Below are 13,593 nucleotides of genomic sequence, written 5' to 3' on the forward strand. Positions count from 1 at the left end.
TTTGGGTGACAAGCTGTGAGAGTGGTGGTGTGGCGTTCAGAACATGTTCTCATATTCTCCTGGTGGCTCTGTTATCAGGATAAGGGCACCACCGGGACCTGGGTCAGCACGTCGGGAGCCAAGAGAAGGATGCACTTAGGTGTGCCTCTTTGTAGCCTTCGTTGCTGCGCGGCGCTGGGGAAAGCAGGGCTCGGTGCCTGGGACAGAGGCAGAGGAGGTGTCACCGAGGGCTCTGAGAGAAGCAGAAAGTGGTAGCTACAAAAGTCAGGGGCAGATAGCGCCTCGGAAAGACAGACACAGCGGTCAGTGGGCTGGGGACGCAGGCGGAGACGGGGAGGAAGGGTGGGAGAGGAAGAAAACAGGTGTCCGCGGATATCGAACACCTCTTTTGTACCAGGTTTCGTGCTATGTTGTAGAAACGCCAGTTGAGAAGGACATGGCCCTTTGAGGGTGAGACAATCCGACAAACCCACAACAGAAGCCAAGTATGACCCTTTGAGAGGGATAAAGTGGTAACAGACTCCTCCCAAATGTGGACTTAGAGCTTTGGGAACCGGGAAACTCAAATTTCCTGGTGTACTGGAAGGCACACTGACCTGGGAGTCAGAAGACCTTGGTGTCATCAGCTCGTCGCGTGAACTTGGCCACTTCAGGTCATTTGCTACCCTGGATGGGGTGTTGAGAGGGACGTCAGTGAGCTGATGACTAATTGCTGTGTGGAGGCTGGTCCAGCGCCAGGGGCTAGATATTTGGTGCTCCGAGTTGGGGTGGAACTCTAGATGACTCTTCACTGAACTGCACTCCCAGGGACCTGCCCAGCCTGAAGACCTTCTGTCCCCCTGACTCTTTTTGTAAAATACCTATTTTTCTGGTCATAAATGTAATACATATGCTCCTTATAGAAAACACAGAAAATATTAAAAGGTATAAGGAAATGAATAACAAGTATTAACATTTTGATGTATTCCCCTTTGGCCTTTTTGCTTTGCCTAGATCGAGCTAGCTGGCCACTTATATATATTTTAATATTACAAAATTAGGAACTTAAAATATATCAGTAGTTACGTACTTTTAACTTAACATTATATCATGAAAATTTTTTCCTTGTGTCATGACAGATGTCTCCAATGTATAATAGGTGTGATAATAGTATTTATTTCGTAAATAAACAGTATTTATTGAGCTTTTGTTATCAATATTTGGCAGGCTAATTCTAAGCTCTTACAGCTATAATTTCATTTCGTCTTCTATGAAGTAGGTAGCATAATCTTCCTCCTTTTACAGATGAGGAAAACGAGGCCCAGAGAGGTTATGTCACTTGCTTGAAGTCACACAGGTAGTAAGGGGCAGAGCTGAGATTCAAGCCCAGGTTAGTTGGACTTGAAAGCCCATCTTCTTAGCCAGCCAGCACAGGAATCATGCTATGTTTGTGAAGGATTGTCGGCTGTGTGGCATTCCCTCGTGACACTGACACAATTTACTCAATCAGATCTCTTGATAGATTGTTTCCAAGTTTTCACTTCTGTAAACAGATAGGAAGATGAATATCCTTGCCGGTTCCCTCTATTCCAGCCCCGAAGCGTCTTCCACTCACTTGTTTGTCTGCGGGCCAAATGGTCTCCCACAGCTTCTGCCCCCCAGGTGTGGGTCTACACGGTTGTCCAAACTTCTGGAGTGAAGCAAATCTGAAAGATTATTCCTTTTCCTATTCAGTCACTCAGTGGGGAAGGAATTTAGCAGAGGAAATCGTTAAGGGAGTCATTCAGAACTCTTTGCTCTAAGATTAAATTATAATTATTTACAGGGTTGATGCATTGCCAGGCAGGATGCATTTGTTGTTCTAATTTATACCTGCATAGCAACTACGGATAAGCAAACTTGGAGGCTCAGGATGGAGGTTCAGGATGTATGTGCAAAGAACCTGCTCTTTCCCCAGCCCCTCTCCTTTATGTATCCCAGGATTCCTGTGAAAATGTGATGCTCCTGGTTTATAAGTATACTGCTTTTATCAGCATACGTCACGATTTTAGGCTGTTCTCTTGAGTTCTGCACCAAGCATAGAAAGACAGCAGATCTTCTTAGAAAAGATGAATTTGAACAACTGGGCATCCCTTTATCTATTGAGAAAAACAGAGATACCTTTGAGAGAAAAAAGCCCGCTATCTCCCTTATTGGGTAGCAGATTCGTGCTGATTCAGAAGAGGGTGGTGGCATAGACTGTCCCTGACTCAGGTTCCACACTGTCCTCCTACCCCAAGGGGGAATATAAACAGGAGAGTTTAAATTAGGGGTTCCTCTGGTTTGGATTTCATGGACTAGTAAAATTTCCAAACAATCGGGGAAGTATAGGGTTGATAATTTTTTATTTTGCCAAGTAAGGATATTAGAGAAAAAAAAAACAACAAAACCTGCCAACTCCTCAGAACATTATTCCATAAAACAAAGGACAATTCAAAGCCAAAAATACAGCAGGATATAATCAATTGCACTGACATAATGAAAGACCGAGGTGGGAGGAGTGTACATAATAGCGTCGTTTGCCCGTAACTATAAAGTCCTGTGATGTATATGCATCAATCAGTGGATTGCTGATTCCTGTTGTGCTTGTCCATCACTGGCCTCTGGGAATCCAACCATACACGTTTTGAGCAGGAAAAGGTTGTTACTATGGTGAGCACTGAACCCTGTAACTCTGACACGCTGAGAGGGTCTCAAGCATCTTAGACTTACTCTCCCTAAAGTTAATTGCCTTCTTGTGTGTGCGACTGACCAGGAGCAAAAGCTGGGTTTGAATTGACTGAGAGTTGCAATCCACATAGTAGATTTGGTATTACTCCCCCACTACACACACACACACACACACACACACACACACAGCCAAAGGACACACGCCCCTCCACGTCATCGCCATATACGCATCACCAGGTCAGACCCCCTGACACGTACATACTTCTAGTTCTAGTTCACCGAACTCAATTTAGGGGCCAGATTTTCTGTCACTCATCTTTCTCGGGGGTAGGTGGTGGTCTTTCTTCTGCTCTGACCCAGTCTTGGCAATGACCTTCAGGGAGCCCCATTCCTTCCCCTCCAATTCTAGGTAAATCCTCTCACCACTGCTCCAGTTTCTCATGAGGTCCCTGGATTTTCAGAGGGCTGGGGCTGAGGGATGAAGAAGACTCTTAAAACCCAGGGTTCTGGGTCCCTGGAGGGAATCAGGATCGTGTTATCGTAACGAGGAGAAATAATTGTCAGCCCATTACAGAGCCGGCCTCTCCGTCAAGGAGAAAATCAGTGAGTTAAAGTCCACCCAGAATCTGTCCCCTTCTCCCTCTGCCTCATGCTGGACTCTCTCCATTGGAGTCTCACCAGACGCTTCCTCTGGGCTACAAGGAAGGAGAGGAAGCCAGACACTCCTCCAAGAACAGGGGTGAGGTCAGTACAGCATCCCCAGGATTAGGTGTCAAGCCTGCACCTTGACATCTAACTGGGGAGATAGCAAGCTCGGGAGTCAGATGGACTTGGGCTCAAAACCCAGATCCACTTCTTAACAGCTGTGTAATCTCAGGATATTTACTAACCTCTCTGAACCTCAGTTTCCACATCTGAAAAATGGGGCTCATTTTACCAACCTACAAAGCATATGGAAAGGGATAAACATGCAAACTGTTGCCTGGTTTATAGTAGGAATAATAGTCCTGGGATGGGGACAAGAGGCAGGGGCTCACTCTTTGAGGGGAAAAGGGTAAGAAGAGGCATCTCCAGCCACTCAGAGCCTCCCATGAGGCCATCTCCCAGCCTGCCACCAGTGGCATCTTACCAGGCAGAAAGGCACACACAGGCTGGTCACGCTGCCTGATCCAGCTCCCAGGGGAATTGCCTGGAAACCAGGTAAGGCAGACTGGCAGAGAGCCCCTGGGTCAGACTAGAGGATGCCCTTGCAAAGGTCAGAAGGTGGAGGGTGAAACCGTCTTCCCAGAGCTGCACTCTGTGAGCACATTGCGGGCGGCATCACCTCTTCTCTGCCTGGACCCAGCCCCAGGCTGGCCAATTAGCTGCTTTTTAGAAAAGCAGAGGAAGGTTCAACTCATTCAGCTACCAATGGCTATTCTGTGCCGGACTGGAAGCAGGGGCGCTCCCCCGGAGCCTGGCACAGCCCCTGCCCTCAGCGGCCTGCAGATTTGGAGAGCAGGGGCAGAGTGTATGGAAAGGATATCCAGGAGAGCACTGCAGAGAGAGGGGAGGAACATCTCTGCCTGGGACCCGCTCGCTGTCTCTGATTGATGAAGATGCAGATTGTAGGGCCTTCCTCCCTCCTTCGCTCCTCCCCTTCCGCTGTCTGCCCCCACCCCCTTGGCAATTTCCTCCTATGGCAGGGAGGGCGGGCAGGGCATGACCTGCACTCGGAATTGAAGCCGCCCTTTTCTGGGGCCAGCAGAAGTGTCAGCCACCAGCGTGTGTTTGTTGGGGGTGCGTATGGCTCCGTCCCACACCTGGGATGTCTGTGTAGACCCCAGGACCACTCTCCCATCTTCTGTGCGTCAGTCTCTGCTGTGGTTCCCAGCCTCTCTTCCTTGCTTCCTTCAATATACTTCAATTTTCATTCTTTGTTTCACTCCAGTCATTTGGGATCTGCTGCCCATTCTCTGTGTGCCCACACCCCCAAGCCAAGCCCCCCACAGACCTCTATGTGACAGACTTGCCTCCACCAAACATGTAAAGTAGGAAAAGGAAGGAGAACACACTGCAGGGCTTCAGAGGAGCACATTGTCCTGGGGCTCCAGACGGGGCCTGCAGTTGAGTTGGGCCTTGAAGGGTGGGTACCATTTTGATATGGGAGATGGAGATGAGGGGGCGGGTGGGCATCATTCTAGGACTGCTGCCTGGGCCTCCTGGCCAATGTAAGAGCTCCTTCCCTGATCTAGGAAGTGGTCCCAGGGATTCTCTAGTGAAGATTTTCTCCACCGTGCCCCCACCCTGGGGCTCTGGCATCTACCTCTGAGCCTTGGTGGCCCCTTCCACCTGGAGAAGAATAGAAGAAAGTCGACTCCACTGTCTGGAGTTCCCAGGTCCTGCCCCCAGGGCCACCCAGTAGACTTCAGCTGTTTTTGAAAACAGAACTTCCCTGGAAAGCAGGTTCAACCTACTCTCTGAATTCAACTTTGAGGGGTTTTCTTTACCTTGTTTCCCTTCACTTGTTTGCTTTTGTTTTTATAGGTAGGGATACAAAAACTCCCATCTACTTTAGAGACATTCAGTTTGAAAATTTTGCTAGTAACATTTTATCCTTTTGAAAGACTGAGTTTTAATTGTTAAGCATTTTACACATGGAATTTGAGCCAACTAGAACCATTTGATCTCAATGACTTTTAACTAGCTATTTCATTCAGGAGTCATTAGATTCAGATATAATTAGAATGAGAACAGCATGCCAATGGGGATTTGTTAATAATAACTACTCACTTATTTATTCATTCACATATACTTTGTCAAACCATTGGTTTAGATCATTTTGGTTCTTTGTTACTTTTCCCCTGTTTATTTTTGGTAATCATTTACTGCCAGCCTTCTATGAACTAGGCTCTGCTAGGTGCTAGGGAGACAAAGACACACAGTCCTATCCCCAAGGAGTTATTTATTTACTCCACAAATGTTTAAGTAATAGCCATGCACTGTACAGGACCCTGGAGCTCACAGTCAGGGCGAAGAGGCAGCATATAATTAAGTGCTTTACAATCTCATGTGTTAGGTACTTTTCTAAGAGGTATACAGAAGTGCCCATAGGGGCTGAAAAAGAAATGTAATAGCTAGGATTCTTTTGGTTCAAGACACAGAAACCCACCTCCAGCTGACTCAAGCTAGAAAGGGAATATGTTGTCTTCTGTAACTGAAAAGCCCAGGGACTGGCTACAAGCACTGCTGGATCAAGGCGTGCAGCTATCCACAACTGCAGATGTCCACAGTTGCTTCTCCCCCTCCCACAGCTTTGTTCTCCCGTGGGTTGGCTTCAGTCTCAGGCAAGCTTTACCCATGAAGTAGCAGGGGTGGCTGCCATCAGCTTCCTCCATCCTCCTGGTTTAGCAATCCTAGCAGAAAGGAAGTGTGTCTTCCCTAATGGTTCCACAGAAGCCCTCAGATGATTCTTGATTGGACCAGATTGGATCATGTGCTCCACCCTCAATATCAGTATAGCTAGAGAATGTCCTCATTGGCCACTCCCAGGTCACATGACTATCTGTCCTGCCCACACCTCTGACTGGGAGTGGAGAAGAGGTGGGTCACCAAAGGAATACAGGGTCACTGGGAAGACGGAAACAAAGGACGTCCTCTAAAAAAAGGTCTCAGTCTTCCGTCACGATGGAGGGGCTGCTGGAAGGACTCAGATAAATGAGTCCCAGAGGGGATGACTTTTGAGTTGAACTCAGGGGTGAGTAAAAGCTTGCCTTCCTGCATGGAGCAGGAAGGCCTTGGTGTGTTTGGAGCTTTGCAAGTGGGGGGTACAGGGTGCAAGAAAGCAAGGACAGGATATGAGGCCTGAGATGAGCACAGGAAGAGCATGGGTCATGAAGAACCTCGTCCCCATGTTCATAAGCTGGGAGAGGATTCCACAGACTGCAGAAAGCTATCGAAGTATTTTAAGCAGAGAAGTAACATAATCACACTGAATCTTAATTGGGTTCAACTCGAAGCCTCAGAAACCAGCTATAAAACTCTGTGACCCCTCAGGCAAGAGATCATCCAGCCTTGAATTATGGCAGTTGTAAAGGGATGGAGCAGAGGAGCTGACATCAGAAAACACCTCAGATATAGAATCAACTGCTTTGGGGGCTTCATTGGAAAGGAGGAATGAAGGCAGGGGAGGAGTCTGGAGTGCATCCCAAGTTTCTGGCTAGATGACTGTGGTAGGATCATTTACCAGAGGAACACAGTGGAAGGAGCAGTACTGAGGGACGGTGATGCTCGCTGGCTTCCCCAGCATGAAATGGGCACAGAGAGAGAAGTTAAGGCCATAGCAAGGAAGGAGATACAGGGACACAGGTGCCCTTGGTTACTGATACACAGTCTTTGGGATAAGACTAGTGGAGATGGTCATGGGACGATCAATAGCTATGGCTGAAAAGTTCGGTACTTAAATAAATACTCTGGCAGGGCCTTGAGAAGTCATCTTCAGGACCAGCACCAGCATCATCTTCATCAAGAGTGTCTCCTTCAACATCTCGGTCAGCCTTACCATCTCCATCTTTACTGCCATCATTTTTCCATCATAATTCATTCACACAAACTACTTAAGCCCTTCTATTGTCTGACGTTGAGCTTGGCACTGGGAATACAATGGTGGAGGAGACAGATAAAGGCCCTGTCTTTGTGGGACTTCTGGTCTACTTGGGGGAAACTGACATTAATAAAAGAATCACAAAATAAATGTAAAATACACTTGTGATAAGCACCATGAAGGAAGTGAACAGGATGGGGAATAATAGCGATGGAGACCTTATTAAGATAAAGGGGTCAGGGGAGGCCTCTCTGAGGGGGTAGGAGCTAAGATTAAGACCTGACTACTGAGAAGGAGCCACCATGGGAGGAACTCAGGATCAGCATTTCAGGCAGAGGGAATTGCACATGTAAAGGCCCATCGTCACAATGCCCTATTTTCCTTTGAACTTCACACAGGGAAGTGGCGTAGGCCTATGCCTGTCCTCTGGGGTTTCAGACTGTTTGAATGCCAGGAGCAAGGCAGGGTCAAGGTGTCGGGGTGGCAGAGATGCTCAGAGATGCAGCTGAGCTGGCAAGGGGATGGGCCTATTCCAGCCAAGACTCAGAACCTCCCGCCTTCCTGTGGGTCTGTGACACCCTTGCTTCCCTCTCCTTTCCTGCCCCATCACAATGCTTTAAGCCAGCCCAAGAAGCTGTTCTCTTCTCATGGAGCCCATGAAATTGCATCTGTTGTCTCCATCAGGAGCCAGCCCATAAATAACCAGCCCTTTAAAATCTCATCTCCCGTATCAGAGATGGAAGTAGCATTACTGGCTCCGCAGCCGAGCAGTGGGAAGGGATTAGTGCCCCAGCGTGCTGCTGGCAGAACAGGCCTGGAGAGCTGGGGAGTGAGGCTGGGGCTCCCGCACATGCCACAGGGTATCAACGTGACTTCCTTGTTTGCATCACTGAGAACTTGTTCTCAGGAAGAGAACACGAGCCGCAGCTGGAAGGGGCAGGAAGTGAGCCAGGGCTGTTCGCTGTCGGCACGTTGGCTCCTCTAGCGCTGGCGATTCAGCCAAGTTCTGTGTGTGGGAAGCTGAGGTCAGACAGCTGGCCTGTACCCCGTGGGTCTGACTGCATGCAACAGGTTGGTAATAAGTACGGCGTCTGCGTGGCGGCCCGTGCCAGGACCGTGAAGGGCACCAGACAGCAAGATGCGCTTGCCGCCCTCTCTTGAGGAGCTGCCAGATGCCTGATGGTGCCGCTAAGTCAGAAGGAAGGAGCTGTCCCCTTCCAGAGGCCCGTCATTCTGGTATGATCTGCCTTCCAGAATGATGTTAGTTCGTTCTTAACGTTCAAGGCCCCAGTCCTGGTCTTCTTCTTCGCACTTGGCCACAGATGTTTGTTGTACTCACTTTTGGCATCACCTAGCCCATGTTTCACACTGGCTTTTGCCTGTCCCTTGCTCTTACAGTCTCTTCTGGCTTCCTAAGAGCGCCCTACCGCCCTGGTTGTAACCCTGAGCTTATATTTCTTTTAATCCCAGCTTCTCCTCATCCAGTGGCTGGTGTGTGACACCCACAGCCTCACCAGGGAAGCAGTATTCACAGAGAAAACTAGCATTTGACAGTCTGAGAAAATGGCAGATGGTCACTGTTGAGCTCAACAGATTCCGTCATTTGGGAAAGGAGAGGGCAGGCTTGGTTTGAAAAAAAGGTGAGCCGTCACGGAATAGTAGAACTCCAGTGTCCCTGAGAACTTCTCATGTACGTTCTTGGAAGAGTGATCTATCTTGGCTGCCTCTAATTCTTCTGTCGCCAATAATTCCCACCTACTTCACCATGCCTTCTACCCCCAGCCTTGCCCTGAAACCATTCCTATTAAGATCATCATGAGAGAACCGACCCCCACTCCAAACACGACCACTTCCGATGCCAACGCCAAAAGATCGTCTTTAGGTCTCATCTGACTGGATACTTCTACATTCCTTTACGTTGTTGGTTATTTCTCCCTTTGGAACTTTCCTTTCTCTTTTTTTTTCTCGAGCTACTGTCTGTGATTCTTCTTGACCCCTCTGACCATTCCTTCTCTGTCTTCTTTGGTGACTCCAAGATCCTGCTCTTGTCTTCCTGCTCTGTCCATTCCACACATTCTTCCTGGGTAAACTTATCTGTTCCCGTGGCTTCAGCTAAACCACCTGTCTCTTTACAACTCTCAAATCTGGCCCCCTAGCCTGGCCTCCCCACTGAGCATCAGACTGTGGAGCCAACTCTTGCTGGACAGCTCCACCTTGATGTCCCCCCAGTGTCTCCAACTCGACAGGTCCCAACTTCACTCATAATCGACGACTAACGTGGTCACAGGGTTTGTTTCCTTTCTTAGTTTATGGTACCACCCTCTACCAAGTCATCCCAAACTCTGGGAATCATCCCCGTCTAATCCCTCTCCCTCACCAGCCACATTCAATTAATTGCTAAATTCTCCCAATGTACCTCCTATAGCATATCTTGCCGTCTTTGCTACCACTCCCCCAGCTCAGCCCATCATCTTTTCTTCTTTGTGGGTTGTAATAGCCTCCTTGCTGTTTGCTCAGCTTCTTGTCGCTCTCCAATTCATCTTCCCGCTGCTACCAGAATGGTTTAATTAAAATGCAGATCTGACATGCTAAGCCCCAGGCAAAAGCTTTCAATCATCTTCCATTGTCTACAGAATAAAATTCCAGCCCTTCATAGGCCCTTCTTGATCCAGCCCTTGCCTCCCACCCCAGTCTTGTCTCTTGCCACTTCCTTCTTTGAACTTCATTAACCCTAACGCTCATTGGTATAACACCACAAAGTTTTATTTCTCGCTCATGCTACACATTTATCATGAGAGTGGCTCTAGACCACATAGTCATGCGGGGGTGGGCGGTGGGTGGGGAGGCTGGTATCCAGGCTCTAGGATCTTATAGCTCCACCATCAAAGAGAGTAGAGAATCCAGCATGGGCTTTTCACTGCCCCAGCCCAGATATGATACGTATCACTCCCACTCATGTTTCATTGGCCAAAAGTAGTCACATGGTCCAGCCTAGCCATAAGGGAGCCTGGAAACATGATAGCAGATGAAATGGTTGGTGAGCCAGTATCTCTGCCACACCTCACATTTCAGTAGACAAATGCCCTCGCTCCTGCCCCTCCCTTTACGCTCCAGCTCTCATATTCTCCAAGGATTCCCTGCTAGAGACATCTTCTCTTTCTTGCACTCATCATTTTTCTCTTCCCTCTTAAACACTGCTTAATATTAAAGAACATAGAGACATGTTCTAATATCTACCATCTGAAGTCAAAACAAAAACAGTGCGCACCAAACTCCTCCATCTCTCAGCCCCATTCAGCTACAGCCTTGGGAAGATTGCCGGTGACCAGTGTCACTCCTCCATCTTCATCTGACTTGGCTTCTTGGGAACATAACACTGGCCATCTGTCCTTAAACTAGTTCTTTCTCCTATATGACTTAAACCACGTAGCTAGCTGTCTATGGCCATTCCTTCTCTGTCTCGTTTGCTGTCTCCTCCACTGTTCAACCCGTCCACCCTTTACATGTGGACTGCCCAGGGGGCCCTGGGACCCTCCTCTTCTCCATTTACCCTCCCTCCCAGGTAATCTCAATGAATCACAGGTTGGCTTTCAAAATCATCTATACGCCAGTGGCTCTCAATTTCAATGTCCAGCCCTAAGGGACCTTTTGGGCTCCATATATATGAACAGGAATCTCAAAATCTCAACAGGATCTCAAAATGAACACTTCGAAACAGACTTTTTTTTTTTAATTGTGATAAAATAAGCGTAATATAAAACTGACCATTTTAATCATGTTTAAGTGTACAATTCAGTGTCATTAAGTACATTCACATTGTTGTGCAACCAACACCACTGTCCATCTATAGAACTTTTTTTGCCTTCCCAAAGTGAGGCGCAGTACTCATTAAACAGTAACTCCCCGTCCACTCCCAACCTCTGGTAACCACCATTCTACTTTCTATCTCTATGAATTTGACTACAAGTCATACAATACTTGTTCTTTTTGTGGTAGCATAAAGTTTTCAAGGTTCATCCACACTATAGCATGTATCAGAATTTCATTCCCTTTTAAGGCTGAATAATATTCCACGGTCTGTATATACCACATTTTGTTTATTCATTCATCTGTCCATGGACATAGGACATGCCCTTCTCCCCCTAATCTCTCCTCTCCCAGCCTTCTCCACCTCTGTCTACTCCCCAGAAGAAGCTGCTCTGCCCATTCTATGCCACCGGCATCTGGCTGCTCAAGGGCCTTGTCTCCCAGCTTCTACCCCTGCTGTAGTCCATTCTCCATAAAGCAACTGGAGTGCCTGACATTTACACATCACATCATGTCTCCCCTGTTTAAGGCTTGCCAATGCCTTCCCATCATACTTAGAATAAAATCCTACAAGACTATGGGTTTACTGCCCACCTCTTTGACTTCCATCCTATCACCCACACCCACTCACTGCACCCCAGCTCCACTTGCCTCCCTCCTGCCCCTTGGATGGGCTAAGCAGATTCCCTCCTGGGGCCTGCACTAGCTGTTCCCAGGGTTTAAGATCCTCTTCCTTCATAGGTCAAAAACAAACAAACAACAACAACAAAAAAACCACAAGAAAAAACACAAAAAAGACCTGGCTGTTTTGAAATGCAGAGTTCCATTTAAATTTCCCCTCCTCAAAAAGGCTTACCCTGTCCATGCAACCTAAAGGAATCCCTCACTAACACAACATCTTGTTTTATTTTAGGTATTTGTCAGTCCCTGATGTTTTGTGGCTTACTTATGGATTTGTCTTTTTTCTGTTCCCTCCCTTCCCCCTGCCACTGCCTGCAGAACCCTGAAAAGCTGTAAAGGCGGGGCTTGGCACTTAGTAGGTGTCCAAGACCGGCTTGTTGGGAGGAGAAACTTGCTTCCGCCTCACCAGTAACAGTGTCCTGGGGCTAATTGCAAAGGTTAACATGGAGCCTCTCCACCAAGTATTTTAAGTAATAACCTTCCTGGGGGACATTTGCAAATTAGCCCTGACTCTTGCTGATTACTCATCCTAAACTCGGTCTGATTAATAATTAATCAGCAAACTGCTCGGCCAGGGCAGGTTGATCAGTGCTAGAAAGGATCTTAAATTATGCAAGTCACTTGGCCAGTCTTAAAAAAATAAAAAGCTCAGCAGTCGGCAGAACTGAAGAGGTTTGATTGCAACAGTGAGTGAGGTTAAGTTTTCTCAGTTGTTGTTCTCCCTTTTTGTCTTTTTTTTTTTTCCTTTTGACTAAGAAATCAATTAGGCTCAAACTTGCCACCTCAGAGAGAGACTGTGGAGCACAGAAATAGAAATGTGTTAAATATCACTCTTTTTTGTTCCTTCCCTTCAAGAGTTTGGGTCTGGGAGACAGAGGTTAAAATTAGCCAGTTTGTTAAGCAGATGCCTGTCTGGCACCTGATGTCAATTTCTGAAGCCACGTCAGTTTCAGCTATCCCTTCACTTCCTCTGACCCGCAGCACACTGGGCCTGGCAGGAAGGAGGAGAGAGGTTTGATGAGCACTGCCCTCTCCGCCTGCCTCCGTTGGGGCAGAATCAATTTGCCGGCAACCTGTCGCACTAGGAGTCCTTCTTGTGCTCTTTGCCTCCTGCCTACAAACCCCAGGGAGACAGGAAAAAAGGCAATCAGGGTGATGAACAGGCTCCCCCACTGCAGGAGTGAACCCGGTGACCGCCGGGGACCCCTTTTATCCTCAGTCTGCAGCCTCCATCCTCCCAAGGCTGGTCCTGCATGTCTTGCGTGTGGCTCCATCTTTCTCCTCCAGATTCCTCTTCTGGTCACTGGTGCTTTGGCCAAGGGGGAGATTCAGAGAAAGCAGAGCGATCCGTTGACGTTGCTCTCTGGGCCAGAGGAAAGCCAGGGATATAGGATTTAGAGCAGTTAGTGCAATCCCAATGCCCGTTAGAACCAGCACCCGGATTAACTAAGTCAGAATGCCCGGGGGGGGGGGGAGGGGCTTCCCTGGTGGCGCAGTGGTTGAGAGTCCGCCTGCCGATGCAGGGGACACGGGTTCGTGACCCGGGCCGGGAGGATCCCACATGCCGCAGAGCGGCTGGGCCCGTAAGCCATGGCCGCTGAGCCTGAGCGTCCGGAGCCTGTGCTCCGCAATGGGAGAGGCCACAACAGTGAGAGGCCCGCGTATCGCAAAAAAAAAAAAAAAAAAAAGAATGCCCAGGGGTGGGAGCTGGGCATCAGTATTTGTAAAGCTCCCATGGGATCCCCATGTGCACTAAAGTGGGGGACCACAAACGGGTGGAGGGTAGGAAGCTTTGGGGAAAGAGGTTACGAAGGACATCAAAGAATGAAGTAGGA

At 48.2% G+C, this 13,593-nt stretch overlaps 1 protein-coding gene across 1 annotated transcript in view; it reads left to right on the forward strand.

Moving 5' to 3' along the window:
* Nucleotides 1-13,593, forward strand: part of CSMD2 (CUB and Sushi multiple domains 2) — a gene marked incomplete at both ends in the record, with an annotated part of 666,422 nt that overhangs the window by 250,023 nt on the left and 402,806 nt on the right.

The sequence above is a fragment of the Leucopleurus acutus genome, assembly GCF_964270905.1.
Source record: "Leucopleurus acutus genome assembly, chromosome: 2".
In the NCBI taxonomy this organism is placed as follows: Eukaryota; Metazoa; Chordata; class Mammalia; order Artiodactyla; family Delphinidae; genus Leucopleurus; species Leucopleurus acutus.